Source organism: Triturus cristatus, chromosome 8 (assembly GCF_964204655.1).
Source record: "Triturus cristatus chromosome 8, aTriCri1.1, whole genome shotgun sequence".
In the NCBI taxonomy this organism is placed as follows: domain Eukaryota; kingdom Metazoa; phylum Chordata; class Amphibia; order Caudata; family Salamandridae; genus Triturus; species Triturus cristatus.
In genome coordinates this window covers 736,775,343-736,794,867 of record NC_140591.1, presented here as the reverse complement: position 1 = coordinate 736,794,867, position 19,525 = coordinate 736,775,343, and the positions used below count along the sequence as shown (strand labels likewise).

At 41.6% G+C, this 19,525-nt stretch overlaps 8 non-coding genes across 8 annotated transcripts; all 8 read right to left on the bottom strand.

Moving 5' to 3' along the window:
• Positions 1-2,300: 2,300 nt before the first annotated feature.
• On the bottom strand, positions 2,301-2,372 carry TRNAP-UGG (transfer RNA proline (anticodon UGG)). Its single transcript has one exon. It is a non-coding gene; the product is annotated as a tRNA-Pro (tRNA).
• Positions 2,373-4,351: 1,979 nt separating this feature from the next.
• TRNAV-CAC (transfer RNA valine (anticodon CAC)) lies at positions 4,352-4,424 on the bottom strand. Its single transcript has one exon. It is a non-coding gene; the product is annotated as a tRNA-Val (tRNA).
• Positions 4,425-4,696: 272 nt separating this feature from the next.
• TRNAP-UGG (transfer RNA proline (anticodon UGG)) lies at positions 4,697-4,768 on the bottom strand. Its single transcript has one exon. It is a non-coding gene; the product is annotated as a tRNA-Pro (tRNA).
• Positions 4,769-6,738: 1,970 nt separating this feature from the next.
• On the bottom strand, positions 6,739-6,811 carry TRNAV-CAC (transfer RNA valine (anticodon CAC)). Its single transcript has one exon. It is a non-coding gene; the product is annotated as a tRNA-Val (tRNA).
• A 272-nt stretch (positions 6,812-7,083) lies between these two features.
• On the bottom strand, positions 7,084-7,155 carry TRNAP-UGG (transfer RNA proline (anticodon UGG)). The gene has a single exon. It is a non-coding gene; the product is annotated as a tRNA-Pro (tRNA).
• A 4,366-nt stretch (positions 7,156-11,521) lies between these two features.
• On the bottom strand, positions 11,522-11,594 carry TRNAV-CAC (transfer RNA valine (anticodon CAC)). The gene has a single exon. It is a non-coding gene; the product is annotated as a tRNA-Val (tRNA).
• Positions 11,595-16,650: 5,056 nt separating this feature from the next.
• On the bottom strand, positions 16,651-16,722 carry TRNAP-UGG (transfer RNA proline (anticodon UGG)). Its single transcript has one exon. It is a non-coding gene; the product is annotated as a tRNA-Pro (tRNA).
• A 2,326-nt stretch (positions 16,723-19,048) lies between these two features.
• Positions 19,049-19,120, bottom strand: TRNAP-UGG (transfer RNA proline (anticodon UGG)). Its single transcript has one exon. It is a non-coding gene; the product is annotated as a tRNA-Pro (tRNA).
• Positions 19,121-19,525: the final 405 nt, after the last annotated feature.

Genomic DNA, 19,525 nt, shown 5'->3' with positions numbered 1-19,525 from the left:
GCTAATAACGGCTCTAAGCCCGCAATGAAGATCATGCTGGTATCTTTATGATGCTTGGTCTGTGAATACGCATGAAAGTCAGTCTCAACTTACCCTTTCTCAAACGATAGCACTATCATTTACAAGTGTCTCCTTTTATTCCGTCCCAGCTTTGGACACGTCTTACAGGAAGTCAGCCCTTATTTATATATTTCTGCAGTGGCTGAAGCTTAATGAGAAAGAGTAACAAGTTGTTCATAACAGCATAAGAAACACATTGTGCATTTTCTCTCAAATACTCCTTCACTTTGTGCCAAAAGAAATACCAAGGTGAATACCTAGGCCACAGATTCAAGCTAAAGATCTTCCTGCTGAATGCAAGGCGCAATAAAAACTGCATATCGCTGGACTAAAGCATTCCTTGCATAGCCTCTAACATCATAACATAACTGAGCTGCTAGCAGCAAGCTAACCAATACCTTTCTGAAATGAGAATGACATGTGCTTATCTGCTCAATCAGTGCTCAATCAGGCTCGATCAGGCGAGATTTAGAAAAGGTGGAAAGGGTCCAAGTGGATGCCCCTTCCTTTTTAGGGTGGGTCCTGCTGACTATCATAGGATTGCTTGTAAAAGTGGCCAGGGTCAGAGGAAAAGCTGCCAACACTTCTTAGCGTTCTCTATAGATGCAGCCATTTTCTGTGACTGTAATTTCGGCCTTTTCCCAGAAGTCTCTATTCTGCCTATGCAAATTAACAAAAGCAGTGCTTATTCCTCACTTGCTCAAATGTCCTTCCTGTCCAGAAAGCTCTGATTAAGCATGCTTATTTTCTTTTTCTGGGATATTTTAAATTGTTTCGCTGTCCAGTCTGTGGCAGTAGAAAGCTGCTTATGATGCCAGGTTTTGATGAATCCCCAAGGTACAAGTACAGAGGAATATATCAGTCTCTAGGATATGGAACTTTTAGCTAACACATCACAATATGTGATGCTTGCCAAGAAAACACTACATTCTGGAGCGCTGATGATCAGAACATTCTGCTCCTGAAGGATAGAAAAGACAGCTTGATTGAAATAAAGTCTGTTTATATTGACGCTCTCTCTCTCCCTATATATACATACATGCGTACACACACACACACAGGTATGTCATGCATTTCTTCAGATTTGTTTCAACCATTTACCATTTATTGGAGAATCCCTACTTTTCAAGTGACTGCAAATGAAGTCATCTCTGGCACTTTTTGTGCAAAGTAAGAGACACACATGACACCTTTTTATAAAAGTCATCGGTTTCTTTGTTACTGTGTACTTTCAAAGCATGGGGCTTTCACACGTCAGGTAAACCTGATTACCACTACACAACAAAAGCAGATGCAGCTTTCTTATCTATGTCGTGATAGAACAGTTGTGAATTGAGTAGAAGAAGGGCCCTGATGTGATACTTATTACATGCAGCCTGTAAGATAGTCAAACATGCAGGCTAGGAAGGAAGATGCAAATATCAATGTATTAGAAAAACACCTAAAGGCGAGTGATATGCTTTCATTCATGCATGGCTAGGAAAAATCGCCATACTGTTGCAAACATTCTTACACCACCAACTGGAAATAAATGATTCTGACATTAAACGTAAAGGTGACAATGCATTTGTATCATCACCTTGAGAAGGATCATCTTGGAATTGAGCCGAGGGCCTCTGCACTCAAAGCCAGAAACACTCCACTAAAATAAGATTCCTGTTGGTGCCAACAATTCTCCATGTTAATGCTTGTTCTAGGTGAGCAGTGAACCGATTGCAGGGCTCTTTTGAAAGCAAGGTCTGAGAACCAACAGATACATCCACACGCCGATTACTTTAGTGTTTTGAGAGAATTCCCTTTCTTGGAACGAGATTGCATGAAATAATCTTCAGGGCTTGGACAATTCCATGGCAAAACAGCACCTATCAACATTGTAGCCAACACAATATAACAACTGTTTCTGCCCGGTTTCAAACCGGGGACCTTTCGCGTGTGAGGCGAACGTGATAACCACTACACTACAGAAACAGATACCTACAGTTGATTTTTCTGTAATGAAACTGCTCCGAACTGGCTATTCCATGGGCCTCTGGCTTTAGATTTCTTTCATGCAACCTGCCCGACATCCCTAGCTGAACGCTCGTACATGCCATGCAAGACCAGATGTTTGGTATTAGCTCAGACTGGGCAGGGCTGAAGCATGAGACTCTAGCAAAGAATTATCCACTACTGCAAAGAAAAAATTGATGTTGGTTTTGAAACGCAAACTTCAAAACAACTTGAAAAGAGTACCAAGAAAAGGGCTCGTCCGGGATTTGAACCCGGGACCTCTCGCACCCAAAGCGAGAATCATACCCCTAGACCAACGAGCCCTCAAAATCCTCTTACCTCTCAAAAGCTAATAACGGCTCTAAGACCGCAATGAAGATCATGCTGGTATCTTTATGATGCTTGGTCTGTGAATACGCATGAAAGTCAGTCTCAACTTACCCTTTCTCAAACGATAGCACTATCATTTACAAGTGTCTCCTTTTATTCCGTCCCAGCTTTGGACACGTCTTACAGGAAGTCAGCCCTTATTTATATATTTCTGCAGTGGCTGAAGCTTAATGAGAAAGAGTAACAAGTTGTTCATAACAACATAAGAAACACATTGTGCATTTTCTCTCAAATACTCCTTCACTTTGTGCCAAAAGAAATACCAAGGTGAATACCTAGGCCACAGATTCAAGCTAAAGATCTTCCTGCTGAATGCAAGGCGCAATAAAAACTGCATATCGCTGGACTAAAGCATTCCTTGCATAGCCTCTAACATCATAACATAACTGAGCTGCTAGCAGCAAGCTAACCAATACCTTTCTGAAATGAGAATGACATGTGCTTATCTGCTCAATCAGTGCTCAATTGGCTCGATCAGGCGAGATTTAGAAAAGGTGGAAAGGGTCCAAGTGGATGCCCCTTCCTTTTTAGGGTGGGTCCTGCTCACTATCATAGGATTGCTTGTAAAAGTGGCCAGTGTCAGAGGAAAAGCTGCCAACACTTCTTAGCGTTCTCTATAGATGCAGCCATTTTCTGTGACTGTAATTTCGGCCTTTTCCCAGAAGTCTCTATTCTGCCTATGCAAATTAACAAAAGCAGTGCTTATTCCTCACTTGCTCAAATGTCCTTCCTGTCCAGAAAGCTCTGATTAAGCATGCTTATTTTCTTTTTCTGGGATATTTTAAATTGTTTCGCTGTCCAGTCTGTGGCAGTAGAAAGCTGCTTATGATGCCAGGTTTTGATGAATCCCCAAGGTACAAGTACAGAGGAATATATCAGTCTCTAGGATATGGAACTTTTAGCTAACACATCACAATATGTGATGCTTGCCAAGAAAACACTACATTCTGGAGCGCTGATGATCAGAACATTCTGCTCCTGAAGGATAGAAAAGACAGCTTGATTGAAATAAAGTCTGTTTATATTGATGCTCTCTCTCTCCCTATATATACATACATGCGTACACACACACACACAGGTATGTCATGCATTTCTTCAGATTTGTTTCAACCATTTACCATTTATTGGAGAATCCCTACTTTTCAAGTGACTGCAAATGAAGTCATCTCTGGCACTTTTTGTGCAAAGTAAGAGACACACATGACACCTTTTTATAAAAGTCATCGGTTTCTTTGTTACTGTGTACTTTCAAAGCATGGGGCTTTCACACGTCAGGTAAACCTGATTACCACTACACAACAAAAGCAGATGCAGCTTTCTTATCTATGTCGTGATAGAACAGTTGTGAATTGAGTAGAAGAAGGGCCCTGATGTGATACTTATTACATGCAGCCTGTAAGATAGTCAAACATGCAGGCTAGGAAGGAAGATGCAAATATCAATGTATTAGAAAAACACCTAAAGGCGAGTGATATGCTTTCATTCATGCATGGCTAGGAAAAATCGCCATACTGTTGCAAACATTCTTACACCACCAACTGGAAATAAATGATTCTGACATTAAACGTAAAGGTGACAATGCATTTGTATCATCACCTTGAGAAGGATCATCTTGGAATTGAGCCGAGGGCCTCTGCACTCAAAGCCAGAAACACTCCACTAAAATAAGATTCCTGTTGGTGCCAACAATTCTCCATGTTAATGCTTGTTCTAGGTGAGCAGTGAACCAATTGCAGGGCTCTTTTGAAAGCAAGGTCTGAGAACCAACAGATACATCCACACGCCGATTACTTTAGTGTTTTGAGAGAATTCCCTTTCTTGGAACGAGATTGCATGAAATAATCTTCAGGGCTTGGACAATTCCATGGCAAAACGGCACCTATCAACATTGTAGCCAACACAATATAACAACTGTTTCTGCCCGGTTTCGAACCGGGGACCTTTCGCGTGTGAGGCAAACGTGATAACCACTACACTACAGAAACAGATACCTACAGTTGATTTTTCTGTAATGAAACTGCTCCGAACTGGCTATTCCATGGGCCTCTGGCTTTAGATTTCTTTCATGCAACCTGCCCGACATCCCTAGCTGAACGCTCGTACATGCCATGCAAGACCAGATGTTTGGTATTAGCTCAGACTGGGCAGGGCTGAAGCATGAGACTCTAGCAAAGAATTATCCACTACTGCAAAGAAAAAATTGATGTTGGTTTTGAAACGCAAACTTCAAAACAACTTGAAAAGAGTACCAAGAAAAGGGCTCGTCCGGGATTTGAACCCGGGACCTCTCGCACCCAAAGCGAGAATCATACCCCTAGACCAACGAGCCCTCAAAATCCTCTTACCTCTCAAAAGCTAATACCGGCTCTAAGCCCGCAATGAAGATCATGCTGGAATCTTTATGATGCTTGGTCTGTGAATACGCATGAAAGTCAGTCTCAACTTACCCTTTCTCAAACGATAGCACTATCATTTACAAGTGTCTCCTTTTATTCCGTCCCAGCTTTGGACACGTCTTACAGGAAGTCAGTCCTTATTTATATATTTCTTCAGTGGCTGAAGCTTAATGAGAAAGAGTAACAAGTTGTTCATAACAACATAAGAAACACATTGTGCATTTTCTCTCAAATACTCCTTCACTTTGTGCCAAAAGAAATACCAAGGTGAATACCTAGGCCACAGATTCAAGCTAAAGATCTTCCTGCTGAATGCAAGGCGCAATAAAAACTGCATATCGCTGGACTAAAGCATTCCTTGCATAGCCTCTAACATCATAACATAACTGAGCTGCTAGCAGCAAGCTAACCAATACCTTTCTGAAATGAGAATGACATGTGCTTATCTGCTCAATCAGTGCTCAATCAGGCGAGATTTAGAAAAGGTGGAAAGGGTCCAAGTGGATGCCCCTTCCTTTTTAGGGTGGGTCCTGCTGACTATCATAGGATTGCTTGTAAAAGTGGTCAGGGTCAGAGGAAAAGCTGCCAACACTTCTTAGCGTTCTCTATAGATGCAGCCATTTTCTGTGACTGTAATTTCGGCCTTTTCCCAGAAGTCTCTATTCTGCCTATGCAAATTAACAAAAGCAGTGCTTATTCCTCACTTGCTCAAAGGTCCTTCCTGTCCAGAAAGCTCTGATTAAGCATGCTTATTTTCTTTTTCTGGGATATTTTAAATTGTTTCGCTGTCCAGTCTGTGGCAGTAGAAAGCTGCTTATGATGCCAGGTTTTGATGAATCCCCAAGGTACAAGTACAGAGGAATATATCAGTCTCTAGGATATGGAACTTTTAGCTAACACATCACAATATGTGATGCTTGCCAAGAAAACACTACATTCTGGAGCGCTGATGATCAGAACATTCTGCTCCTGAAGGATAGAAAAGACAGCTTGATTGAAATAAAGTCTGTTTATATTGACGCTCTCTCTCTCCCTATATATACATACATGCGTACACACACACACACAGGTATGTCATGCATTTCTTCAGATTTGTTTCAACCATTTACCATTTATTGGAGAATCCCTACTTTTCAAGTGACTGCAAATGAAGTCATCTCTGGCACTTTTTGTGCAAAGTAAGAGACGCACATGACACCTATTTATAAAAGTCATCGGTTTCTTTGTTACTGTGTACTTTCAAAGCATGGGGCTTTCACACGTCAGGTAAACCTGATTACCACTACACAACAAAAGCAGATGCAGCTTTCTTATCTATGTCGTGATAGAACAGTTGTGAATTGAGTAGAAGAAGGGCCCTGATGTGATACTTATTACATGCAGCCTGTAAGATAGTCAAACATGCAGGCTAGGAAGGAAGATGCAAATATCAATGTATTAGAAAAACACCTAAAGGCGAGTGATATGCTTTCATTCATGCATGGCTAGGAAAAATCGCCATACTGTTGCAAACATTCTTACACCACCAACTGGAAATAAATGATTCTGACATTAAACGTAAAGGTGACAATGCATTTGTATCATCACCTTGAGAAGGATCATCTTGGAATTGAGCCGAGGGCCTCTGCACTCAAAGCCAGAAACACTCCACTAAAATAAGATTCCTGTTGGTGCCAACAATTCTCCATGTTAATGCTTGTTCTAGGTGAGCAGTGAACCGATTGCAGGGCTCTTTTGAAAGCAAGGTCTGAGAACCAACAGATACATCCACACGCTGATTACTTTAGTGTTTTGAGAGAATTCCCTTTCTTGGAACGAGATTGCATGAAATAATCTTCAGGGCTTGGACAATTCCATGGCAAAACGGCACCTATCAACATTGTAGCCAACACAATATAACAACTGTTTCTGCCCGGTTTCGAACCGGGGACCTTTCGCGTGTGAGGCGAACGTGATAACCACTACACTACAGAAACAGATACCTACAGTTGATTTTTCTGTAATGAAACTGCTCCGAACTGGCTATTCCATGGGCCTCTGGCTTTAGATTTCTTTCATGCAACCTGCCCGACATCCCTAGCTGAACGCTCGTACATGCCATGCAAGACCAGATGTTTGGTATTAGCTCAGACTGGGCAGGGCTGAAGCATGAGACTCTAGCAAAGAATTATCCACTACTGCAAAGAAAAAATTGATGTTGGTTTTGAAACGCAAACTTCAAAACAACTTGAAAAGAGTACCAAGAAAAGGGCTCGTCCGGGATTTGAACCCGGGACCTCTCGCACCCAAAGCGAGAATCATACCCCTAGACCAACGAGCCCTCAAAATCCTCTTACCTCTCAAAAGCTAATAACGGCTCTAAGCCCGCAATGAAGATCATGCTGGTATCTTTATGATGCTTGGTCTGTGAATACGCATGAAAGTCAGTCTCAACTTACCCTTTCTCAAACGATAGCACTATCATTTACAAGTGTCTCCTTTTATTCCGTCCCAGCTTTGGACACGTCTTACAGGAAGTCAGCCCTTATTTATATATTTCTGCAGTGGCTGAAGCTTAATGAGAAAGAGTAACAAGTTGTTCATAACAGCATAAGAAACACATTGTGCATTTTCTCTCAAATACTCCTTCACTTTGTGCCAAAAGAAATACCAAGGTGAATACCTAGGCCACAGATTCAAGCTAAAGATCTTCCTGCTGAATGCAAGGCGCAATAAAAACTGCATATCGCTGGACTAAAGCATTCCTTGCATAGCCTCTAACATCATAACATAACTGAGCTGCTAGCAGCAAGCTAACCAATACCTTTCTGAAATGAGAATGACATGTGCTTATCTGCTCAATCAGTGCTCAATTGGCTCGATCAGGCGAGATTTAGAAAAGGTGGAAAGGGTCCAAGTGGATGCCCCTTCCTTTTTAGGGTGGGTCCTGCTGACTATCATAGGATTGCTTGTAAAAGTGGCCAGGGTCAGAGGAAAAGCTGCCAACACTTCTTAGCGTTCTCTATAGATGCAGCCATTTTCTGTGACTGTAATTTCGGCCTTTTCCCAGAAATCTCTATTCTGCCTATGCAAATTAACAAAAGCAGTGCTTATTCCTCACTTGCTCAAATGTCCTTCCTGTCCAGAAAGCTCTGATTAAGCATGCTTATTTTCTTTTTCTGGGATATTTTAAATTGTTTCGCTGTCCAGTCTGTGGCAGTAGAAAGCTGCTTATGATGCCAGGTTTTGATGAATCCCCAAGGTACAAGTACAGAGGAATATATCAGTCTCTAGGATATGGAACTTTTAGCTAACACATCACAATATGTGATGCTTGCCAAGAAAACACTACATTCTGGAGCGCTGATGATCAGAACATTCTGCTCCTGAAGGATAGAAAAGACAGCTTGATTGAAATAAAGTCTGTTTATATTGACGCTCTCTCTCTCCCTATATATACATACATGCGTACACACACACACACAGGTATGTCATGCATTTCTTCAGATTTGTTTCAACCATTTACCATTTATTGGAGAATCCCTACTTTTCAAGTGACTGCAAATGAAGTCATCTCTGGCACTTTTTGTGCAAAGTAAGAGACACACATGACACCTTTTTATAAAAGTCATCGGTTTCTTTGTTACTGTGTACTTTCAAAGCATGGGGCTTTCACACGTCAGGTAAACCTGATTACCACTACACAACAAAAGCAGATGCAGCTTTCTTATCTATGTCGTGATAGAACAGTTGTGAATTGAGTAGAAGAAGGGCCCTGATGTGATACTTATTACATGCAGCCTGTAAGATAGTCAAACATGCAGGCTAAGAAGGAAGATGCAAATATCAATGTATTAGAAAAACACCTAAAGGCGAGTGATATGCTTTCATTCATGCATGGCTAGGAAAAATCGCCATACTGTTGCAAACATTCTTACACCACCAACTGGAAATAAATGATTCTGACATTAAACGTAAAGGTGACAATGCATTTGTATCATCACCTTGAGAAGGATCATCTTGGAATTGAGCCGAGGGCCTCTGCACTCAAAGCCAGAAACACTCCACTAAAATAAGATTCCTGTTGGTGCCAACAATTCTCCATGTTAATGCTTGTTCTAGGTGAGCAGTGAACCGATTGCAGGGCTCTTTTGAAAGCAAGGTCTGAGAACCAACAGATACATCCACACGCCGATTACTTTAGTGTTTTGAGAGAATTCCCTTTCTTGGAACGAGATTGCATGAAATAATCTTCAGGGCTTGGACAATTCCATGGCAAAACGGCACCTATCAACATTGTAGCCAACACAATATAACAACTGTTTCTGCCCAGTTTCGAACCGGGGACCTTTCGCGTGTGAGGCGAACGTGATAACCACTACACTACAGAAACAGATACCTACAGTTGATTTTTCTGTAATGAAACTGCTCCGAACTGGCTATTCCATGGGCCTCTGGCTTTAGATTTCTTTCATGCAACCTGCCCGACATCCCTAGCTGAACGCTCGTACATGCCATGCAAGACCAGATGTTTGGTATTAGCTCAGACTGGGCAGGGCTGAAGCATGAGACTCTAGCAAAGAATTATCCACTACTGCAAAGAAAAAATTGATGTTGGTTTTGAAACGCAAACTTCAAAACAACTTGAAAAGAGTACCAAGAAAAGGGCTCGTCCGGGATTTGTACCCAGGACCTCTCGCACCCAAAGCGAGAATCATACCCCTAGACCAACGAGCCCTCAAAATCCTCTTACCTCTCAAAAGCTAATACCGGCTCTAAGCCCGCAATGAAGATCATGCTGGTATCTTTATGATGCTTGGTCTGTGAATACGCATGAAAGTCAGTCTCAACTTACCCTTTCTCAAACGATAGCACTATCATTTACAAGTGTCTCCTTTTATTCCGTCCCAGCTTTGGACACGTCTTACAGGAAGTCAGCCCTTATTTATATATTTCTGCAGTGGCTGAAGCTTAATGAGAAAGAGTAACAAGTTGTTCATAACAACATAAGAAACACATTGTGCATTTTCTCTCAAATACTCCTTCACTTTGTGCCAAAAAAAATACCAAGGTGAATACCTAGGCCACAGATTCAAGCTAAAGATCTTCCTGCTGAATGCAAGGCGCAATAAAAACTGCATATCGCTGGACTAAAGCATTCCTTGCATAGCCTCTAACATCATAACATAACTGAGCTGCTAGCAGCAAGCTAACCAATACCTTTCTGAAATGAGAATGACATGTGCTTATCTGCTCAATCAGTACTCAATCAGGCGAGATTTAGAAAAGGTGGAAAGGGTCCAAGTGGATGCCCCTTCCTTTTTAGGGTGGGTCCTGCTGACTATCATAGGATTGCTTGTAAAAGTGGTCAGGGTCAGAGGAAAAGCTGCCAACACTTCTTAGCGTTCTCTATAGATGCAGCCATTTTCTGTGACTGTAATTTCGGCCTTTTCCCAGAAGTCTCTATTCTGCCTATGCAAATTAACAAAAGCAGTGCTTATTCCTCACTTGCTCAAAGGTCCTTCCTGTCCAGAAAGCTCTGATTAAGCATGCTTATTTTCTTTTTCTGGGATATTTTAAATTGTTTCGCTGTCCAGTCTGTGGCAGTAGAAAGCTGCTTATGATGCCAGGTTTTGATGAATCCCCAAGGTACAAGTACAGAGGAATATATCAGTCTCTAGGATATGGAACTTTTAGCTAACACATCACAATATGTGATGCTTGCCAAGAAAACACTACATTCTGGAGCGCTGATGATCAGAACATTCTGCTCCTGAAGGATAGAAAAGACAGCTTGATTGAAATAAAGTCTGTTTATATTGACGCTCTCTCTCTCCCTATATATACATACATGCGTACACACACACACACAGGTATGTCATGCATTTCTTCAGATTTGTTTCAACCATTTACCATTTATTGGAGAATCCCTACTTTTCAAGTGACTGCAAATGAAGTCATCTCTGGCACTTTTTGTGCAAAGTAAGAGACACACATGACACCTTTTTATAAAAGTCATCGGTTTCTTTGTTACTGTGTACTTTCAATGCATGGGGCTTTCACACGTCAGGTAAACCTGATTACCACTACACAACAAAAGCAGATGCAGCTTTCTTATCTATGTCGTGATAGAACAGTTGTGAATTGAGTAGAAGAAGGGCCCTGATGTGATACTTATTACATGCAGCCTGTAAGATAGTCAAACATGCAGGCTAAGAAGGAAGATGCAAATATCAATGTATTAGAAAAACACCTAAAGGCGAGTGATATGCTTTCATTCATGCATGGCTAGGAAAAATCGCCATACTGTTGCAAACATTCTTACACCACCAACTGGAAATAAATGATTCTGACATTAAACGTAAAGGTGACAATGCATTTGTATCATCACCTTGAGAAGGATCATCTTGGAATTGAGCCGAGGGCCTCTGCACTCAAAGCCAGAAACACTCCACTAAAATAAGATTCCTGTTGGTGCCAACAATTCTCCATGTTAATGCTTGTTCTAGGTGAGCAGTGAACCGATTGCAGGGCTCTTTTGAAAGCAAGGTCTGAGAACCAACAGATACATCCACACGCCGATTACTTTAGTGTTTTGAGAGAATTCCCTTTCTTGGAACGAGATTGCATGAAATAATCTTCAGGGCTTGGACAATTCCATGGCAAAACGGCACCTATCAACATTGTAGCCAACACAATATAACAACTGTTTCTGCCCGGTTTCGAACCGGGGACCTTTCGCGTGTGAGGCGAACGTGATAACCACTACACTACAGAAACAGATACCTACAGTTGATTTTTCTGTAATGAAACTGCTCCGAACTGGCTATTCCATGGGCCTCTGGCTTTAGATTTCTTTCATGCAACCTGCCCGACATCCCTAGCTGAACGCTCGTACATGCCATGCAAGACCAGATGTTTGGTATTAGCTCAGACTGGGCAGGGCTGAAGCATGAGACTCTAGCAAAGAATTATCCACTACTGCAAAGAAAAAATTGATGTTGGTTTTGAAACGCAAACTTCAAAACAACTTGAAAAGAGTACCAAGAAAAGGGCTCGTCCGGGATTTGAACCCGGGACCTCTCGCACCCAAAGCGAGAATCATACCCCTAGACAAACGAGCCCTCAAAATCCGCTTACCTCTCAAAAGCTAATACCGGCTCTAAGCCCGCAATGAAGATCATGCTGGTATCTTTATGATGCTTGGTCTGTGAATACGCATGAAAGTCAGTCTCAACTTACCCTTTCTCAAACGATAGCACTATCATTTACAAGTGTCTCCTTTTATTCCGTCCCAGCTTTGGACACGTCTTACAGGAAGTCAGCCCTTATTTATATATTTCTGCAGTGGCTGAAGCTTAATGAGAAAGAGTAACAAGTTGTTCATAACAACATAAGAAACACATTGTGCATTTTCTCTCAAATACTCCTTCACTTTGTGCCAAAAAAAATACCAAGGTGAATACCTAGGCCACAGATTCAAGCTAAAGATCTTCCTACTGAATGCAAGGCGCAATAAAAACTGCATATCGCTGGACTAAAGCATTCCTTGCATAGCCTCTAACATCATAACATAACTGAGCTGCTAGCAGCAAGCTAACCAATACCTTTCTGAAATGAGAATGACATGTGCTTATCTGCTCAATCAGTGCTCAATCAGGCGAGATTTAGAAAAGGTGGAAAGGGTCCAAGTGGATGCCCCTTCCTTTTTAGGGTGGGTCCTGCTGACTATCATAGGATTGCTTGTAAAAGTGGTCAGGGTCAGAGGAAAAGCTGCCAACACTTCTTAGCGTTCTCTATAGATGCAGCCATTTTCTGTGACTGTAATTTCGGCCTTTTCCCAGAAGTCTCTATTCTGCCTATGCAAATTAACAAAAGCAGTGCTTATTCCTCACTTGCTCAAAGGTCCTTCCTGTCCAGAAAGCTCTGATTAAGCATGCTTATTTTCTTTTTCTGGGATATTTTAAATTGTTTCGCTGTCCAGTCTGTGGCAGTAGAAAGCTGCTTATGATGCCAGGTTTTGATGAATCCCCAAGGTACAAGTACAGAGGAATATATCAGTCTCTAGGATATGGAACTTTTAGCTAACACATCACAATATGTGATGCTTGCCAAGAAAACACTACATTCTGGAGCGCTGATGATCAGAACATTCTGCTCCTGAAGGATAGAAAAGACAGCTTGATTGAAATAAAGTCTGTTTATATTGACGCTCTCTCTCTCCCTATATATACATACATGCGTACACACACACACACAGGTATGTCATGCATTTCTTCAGATTTGTTTCAACCATTTACCATTTATTGGAGAATCCCTACTTTTCAAGTGACTGCAAATGAAGTCATCTCTGGCACTTTTTGTGCAAAGTAAGAGACACACATGACACCTTTTTATAAAAGTCATCGGTTTCTTTGTTACTGTGTACTTTCAAAGCATGGGGCTTTCACACGTCAGGTAAACCTGATTACCACTACACAACAAAAGCAGATGCAGCTTTCTTATCTATGTCGTGATAGAACAGTTGTGAATTGAGTAGAAGAAGGGCCCTGATGTGATACTTATTACATGCAGCCTGTAAGATAGTCAAACATGCAGGCTAAGAAGGAAGATGCAAATATCAATGTATTAGAAAAACACCTAAAGGCGAGTGATATGCTTTCATTCATGCATGGCTAGGAAAAATCGCCATACTGTTGCAAACATTCTTACACCACCAACTGGAAATAAATGATTCTGACATTAAACGTAAAGGTGACAATGCATTTGTATCATCACCTTGAGAAGGATCATCTTGGAATTGAGCCGAGGGCCTCTGCACTCAAAGCCAGAAACACTCCACTAAAATAAGATTCCTGTTGGTGCCAACAATTCTCCATGTTAATGCTTGTTCTAGGTGAGCAGTGAACCGATTGCAGGGCTCTTTTGAAAGCAAGGTCTGAGAACCAACAGATACATCCACACGCCGATTACTTTAGTGTTTTGAGAGAATTCCCTTTCTTGGAACGAGATTGCATGAAATAATCTTCAGGGCTTGGACAATTCCATGGCAAAACGGCACCTATCAACATTGTAGCCAACACAATATAACAACTGTTTCTGCCCGGTTTCGAACTGGGGACCTTTCGCGTGTGAGGCGAACGTGATAACCACTACACTACAGAAACAGATACCTACAGTTGATTTTTCTGTAATGAAACTGCTCCGAACTGGCTATTCCATGGGCCTCTGGCTTTAGATTTCTTTCATGCAACCTGCCCGACATCCCTAGCTGAACGCTCGTACATGCCATGCAAGACCAGATGTTTGGTATTAGCTCAGACTGGGCAGGGCTGAAGCATGAGACTCTAGCAAAGAATTATCCACTACTGCAAAGAAAAAATTGATGTTGGTTTTGAAACGCAAACTTCAAAACAACTTGAAAAGAGTACCAAGAAAAGGGCTCGTCCGGGATTTGAACCCAGGACCTCTCGCACCCAAAGCGAGAATCATACCCCTAGACAAACGAGCCCTCAAAATCCTCTTACCTCTCAAAAGCTAATACCGGCTCTAAGCCCGCAATGAAGATCATGCTGGTATCTTTATGATGCTTGGTCTGTGAATACGCATGAAAGTCAGTCTCAACTTACCCTTTCTCAAACGATAGCACTATCATTTACAAGTGTCTCCTTTTATTCCGTCCCAGCTTTGGACACGTCTTACAGGAAGTCAGCCCTTATTTATATATTTCTGCAGTGGCTGAAGCTTAATGAGAAAGAGTAACAAGTTGTTCATAACAACATAAGAAACACATTGTGCATTTTCTCTCAAATACTCCTTCACTTTGTGCCAAAAAAAATACCAAGGTGAATACCTAGGCCACAGATTCAAGCTAAAGATCTTCCTGCTGAATGCAAGGCGCAATAAAAACTGCATATCGCTGGGCTAAAGCATTCCTTGCATAGCCTCTAACATCATAACATAACTGAGCTGCTAGCAGCAAGCTAACCAATACCTTTCTGAAATGAGAATGACATGTGCTTATCTGCTCAATCAGTGCTCAATCAGGCTCGATCAGGCGAGATTTAGAAAAGGTGGAAAGGGTCCAAGTGGATGCCCCTTCCTTTTTAGGGTGGGTCCTGCTGACTATCATAGGATTGCTTGTAAAAGTGGCCAGGGTCAGAGGAAAAGCTGCCAACACTTCTTAGCGTTCTCTATAGATGCAGCCATTTTCTGTGACTGTAATTTCGGCCTTTTCCCAGAAGTCTCTATTCTGCCTATGCAAATTAACAAAAGCAGTGCTTATTCCTCACTTGCTCAAATGTCCTTCCTGTCCAGAAAGCTCTGATTAAGCATGCTTATTTTCTTTTTCTGGGATATTTTAAATTGTTTCGCTGTCCAGTCTGTGGCAGTAGAAAGCTGCTTATGATGCCAGGTTTTGATGAATCCCCAAGGTAAAAGTACAGAGGAATATATCAGTCTCTAGGATATGGAACTTTTAGCTAACACATCACAATATGTGATGCTTGCCAAGAAAACACTACATTCTGGAGCGCTGATGATCAGAACATTCTGCTCCTGAAGGATAGAAAAGACAGCTTGATTGAAATAAAGTCTGTTTATATTGACGCTCTCTCTCTCCCTATATATACATACATGCGTACACACACACACACAGGTATGTCATGCATTTCTTCAGATTTGTTTCAACCATTTACCATTTATTGGAGAATCCCTACTTTTCAAGTGACTGCAAATGAAGTCATCTCTGGCACTTTTTGTGCAAAGTAAGAGACACACATGACACCTTTTTATAAAAGTCATCGGTTTCTTTGTTACTGTGTACTTTCAAAGCATGGGGCTTTCACACGTCAGGTAAACCTGATTACCACTACACAACAAAAGCAGATGCAGCTTTCTTATCTATGTCGTGATAGAACAGTTGTGAATTGAGTAGAAGAAGGGCCCTGATGTGATACTTATTACATGCAGCCTGTAAGATAGTCAAACATGCAGGCTAGGAAGGAAGATGCAAATATCAATGTATTAGAAAAACACCTAAAGGCGAGTGATATGCTTTCATTCATGCATGGCTAGGAAAAATCGCCATACTGCTGCAAACATTCTTACACCACCAACTGGAAATAAATGATTCTGACATTAAACGTAAAGGTGACAATGCATTTGTATCATCACCTTGAGAAGGATCATCTTGGAATTGAGCCGAGGGCCTCTGCACTCAAAGCCAGAAACACTCCACTAAAATAAGATTCCTGTTGGTGCCAACAATTCTCCATGTTAATGCTTGTTCTAGGTGAGCAGTGAACCGATTGCAGGGCTCTTTTGAAAGCAAGGTCTGAGAACCAACAGATACATCCACACGCCGATTACTTTAGTGTTTTGAGAGAATTCCCTTTCTTGGAACGAGATTGCATGAAATAATCTTCAGGGCTTGGACAATTCCATGGCAAAACGGCACCTATCAACATTGTAGCCAACACAATATAACAACTGTTTCTGCCCGGTTTCAAACCGGGGACCTTTCGCGTGTGAGGCAAACGTGATAACCACTACACTACAGAAACAGATACCTACAGTTGATTTTTCTGTAATGAAACTGCTCCGAACTGGCTATTCCATGGGCCTCTGGCTTTAGATTTCTTTCATGCAACCTGCCCGACATCCCTAGCTGAACGCTCGTACATGCCATGCAAGACCAGATGTTTGGTATTAGCTCAGACTGGGCAGGGCTGAAGCATGAGACTCTAGCAAAGAATTATCCACTACTGCAAAGAAAAAATTGATGTTGGTTTTGAAACGCAAACTTCAAAACAACTTGAAAAGAGTACCAAGAAAAGGGCTCGTCCGGGATTTGAACCCGGGACCTCTCGCACCCAAAGCGAGAATCATACCCCTAGACCAACGAGCCCTCAAAATCCTCTTACCTCTCAAAAGCTAATACCGGCTCTAAGCCCGCAATGAAGATCATGCTGGTATCTTTATGATGCTTGGTCTGTGAATACGCATGAAAGTCAGTCTCAACTTACCCTTTCTCAAACGATAGCACTATCATTTACAAGTGTCTCCTTTTATTCCGTCCCAGCTTTGGACACGTCTTACAGGAAGTCAGCCCTTATTTATATATTTCTGCAGTGGCTGAAGCTTAATGAGAAAGAGTAACAAGTTGTTCATAACAACATAAGAAACACATTGTGCATTTTCTCTCAAATACTCCTTCACTTTGTGCCAAAAGAAATACCAAGGTGAATACCTAGGCCACAGATTCAAGCTAAAGATCTTCCTGCTGAATGCAAGGCGCAATAAAAACTGCATATCGCTGGACTAAAGCATTCCTTGCATAGCCTCTAACATCATAACATAACTGAGCTGCTAGCAGCAAGCTAACCAATACCTTTCTGAAATGAGAATGACATGTGCTTATCTGCTCAATCAGTGCTCAATCAGTGCTCAATCAGGCGAGATTTAGAAAAGGTGGAAAGGGTCCAAGTGGATGCCCCTTCCTTTTTAGGGTGGGTCCTGCTGACTATCATAGGATTGCTTGTAAAAGTGGTCAGGGTCAGAGGAAAAGCTGCCAACACTTCTTAGCGTTCTCTATAGATGCAGCCATTTTCTGTGACTGTAATTTCGGCCTTTTCCCAGAAGTCTCTATTCTGCCTATGCAAATTAACAAAAGCAGTGCTTATTCCTCACTTGCTCAAAGGTCCTTCCTGTCCAGAAAGCTCTGATTAAGCATGCTTATTTTCTTTTTCTGGGATATTTTAAATTGTTTCGCTGTCCAGTCTGTGGCAGTAGAAAGCTGCTTATGATGCCAGGTTTTGATGAATCCCCAAGGTACAAGTACAGAGGAATATATCAGTCTCTAGGATATGGAACTTTTAGCTAACACATCACAATATGTGATGCTTGCCAAGAAAACACTACATTCTGGAGCGCTGATGATCAGAACATTCTGCTCCTGAAGGATAAAAAAGACAGCTTGATTGAAATAAAGTCTGTTTATATTGACGCTCTCTCTCTCCCTATATATACATACATGCGTACACACACACACACAGGTATGTCATGCATTTCTTCAGATTTGTTTCAACCATTTACCATTTATTGGAGAATCCCTACTTTTCAAGTGACTGCAAATGAAGTCATCTCTGGCACTTTTTGTGCAAAGTAAGAGACACACATGACACCTTTTTATAAAAGTCATCGGTTTCTTTGTTACTGTGTACTTTCAAAGCATGGGGCTTTCACACGTCAGGTAAACCTGATTACCACTACACAACAAAAGCAGATGCAGCTTTCTTATCTATGTCGTGATAGAACAGTTGTGAATTGAGTAGAAGAAGGGCCCTGATGTGATACTTATTACATGCAGCCTGTAAGATAGTCAAACATGCAGGCTAGGAAGGAAGATGCAAATATCAATGTATTAGAAAAACACCTAAAGGCGAGTGATATGCTTTCATTCATGCATGGCTAGGAAAAATCGCCATACTGTTGCAAACATTCTTACACCACCAACTGGAAATAAATGATTCTGACATTAAACGTAAAGGTGACAATGCATTTGTATCATCACCTTGAGAAGGATCATCTTGGAATTGAGCCGAGGGCCTCTGCACTCAAAGCCAGAAACACTCCACTAAAATAAGATTCCTGTTGGTGCCAACAATTCTCCATGTTAATGCTTGTTCTAGGTGAGCAGTGAACCGATTGCAGGGCTCTTTTGAAAGCAAGGTCTGAGAACCAACAGATACATCCACACGCCGATTACTTTAGTGTTTTGAGAGAATTCCCTTTCTTGGAACGAGATTGCATGAAATAATCTTCAGGGCTTGGACAATTCCATGGCAAAACGGCACCTATCAACATTGTAGCCAACACAATATAACAACTGTTTCTGCCCGGTTTCAAACCGGGGACCTTTCGCGTGTGAGGCAAACGTGATAACCACTACACTACAGAAACAGATACCTACAGTTGATTTTTCTGTAATGAAACTGCTCCGAACTGGCTATTCCATGGGCCTCTGGCTTTAGATTTCTTTCATGCAACCTGCCCGACATCCCTAGCTGAACGCTCGTACATGCCATGCAAGACCAGATGTTTGGTATTAGCTCAGACTGGGCAGGGCTGAAGCATGAGACTCTAGCAAAGAATTATCCACTACTGCAAAGAAAAAATTGATGTTGGTTTTGAAACGCAAACTTCAAAACAACTTGAAAAGAGTACCAAGAAAAGGGCTCGTCCGGGATTTGAACCCGGGACCTCTCGCACCCAAAGCGAGAATCATACCCCTAGACCAACGAGCCCTCAAAATCCTCTTACCTCTCAAAAGCTAATACCGGCTCTAAGCCCGCAATGAAGATCATGCTGGTATCTTTATGATGCTTGGTCTGTGAATACGCATGAAAGTCAGTCTCAACTTACCCTTTCTCAAACGATAGCACTATCATTTACAAGTGTCTCCTTTTATTCCGTCCCAGCTTTGGACACGTCTTACAGGAAGTCAGCCCTTATTTATATATTTCTGCAGTGGCTGAAGCTTAATGAGAAAGAGTAACAAGTTGTTCATAACAACATAAGAAACACATTGTGCATTTTCTCTCAAATACTCCTTCACTTTGTGCCAAAAGAAATACCAAGGTGAATACCTAGGCCACAGATTCAAGCTAAAGATCTTCCTGCTGAATGCAAGGCGCAATAAAAACTGCATA